Raw genomic sequence first — 1,250 nt, 5'->3', positions numbered from 1 at the left:
CTATACCTACAGAACTAAAACATATCACAAAAAATCTATGAAAATAGCAAGTATATGTTGCTCTGAAGTTGCCAATTGCTGGGCAGCTTGAAAACAAAAGATTTGAAGCAAAGTCCAATGACTTCAAAGTCCATCATTTGGGATAGCAGTCGTCTGCTTCTTTTCCCCATAGGACAGTGGTTCTCAACCCTCCTAAGGCTGCAACACTTTAATTCAGTTTCTCATGTTGTGGTGAACCCCCCACAACCATAAAATTATTTTCCTTGCTACTTCATAACTTTAGTTTTCCTACTGTTATGATTGGGGCGACCCCTGTGAAAGAGTTGTTCGACCCCCAAAGGGGTCATGACCCCCAGGTTGAGAACCGCTGACATACGATGTTTCAGCTTTAAGTCCCAAGAATTATGTCAATTTCTTTAATCAGTAACATATGTCCTTAAAGTAATGTCTGGGTCACTCATTTGGAGGGGTTTCCAAATAGCGCATTTCCTTGTGATGGCAGGATTTTCCATCTCTTGGTGAAGATCATTCATAAAGTTTGCAGCAGTGAATTGACAGGGAGCTTCCAGAGGTTCAGGCTGGATTCAGAAGAGGATGTGGAACAAAGCGTATCATTGCTGGTGTTCGATGGATATTGTCTGAAAGTAGAGAAAACCAGAAAGACGTTGACTTGCGTTTCATTGACTATGCCAAGGCATTCAACTGTGTGGATTATAACAAATGACAGATAGCCTTGAGAAGAATAAGAATTCTCAAACACCTAATTGTGCTTATGCAAACCTGGTACATGGATCAAGTGTTAGTTATGTTAACTGAGCAAGGGAATATTCCATGGTTTAGAATCAGGAATAAATAAATTAATAAATAAATCGAGAAAGGTGTGTGTCAGGGTTGTATCCTTTCAATATATTTATTCAATCTGTATGCTGAGCAAATAATCAGAGAATCTGGATTATGTGAAGCAGAATGTGGGATCAGGATTGAAGGAAGGCTTATTAACAACATGCAATGTGCAGATGACACAACCTTGCTTGCTGAAAGTGAGGAGAAATAGAACCACTTGCTGATGAAGATCAAGGATTGCAGCCTTCAGCATGGATTTCAAATCAATATAAAGAAGATCAAAATCCTCACAACTAGACCAATAAGTAACATCATGAGAAAAGATTAAAGTCATCAAGGATTTCACCTTGTTTGGATCCACAATCAACGTTCATGGAAGCAACAGTCACGAGATCAAAAGATGTATT

Source organism: Echinops telfairi, unplaced genomic scaffold (genome assembly GCF_000313985.2).
Source record: "Echinops telfairi isolate 266 unplaced genomic scaffold, ASM31398v2 ScPeMD7_3533;HRSCAF=4204_0, whole genome shotgun sequence".
Classification (NCBI taxonomy): Eukaryota; Metazoa; Chordata; class Mammalia; order Afrosoricida; family Tenrecidae; genus Echinops; species Echinops telfairi.
Note: the sequence above shows the minus strand (reverse complement) of the source record.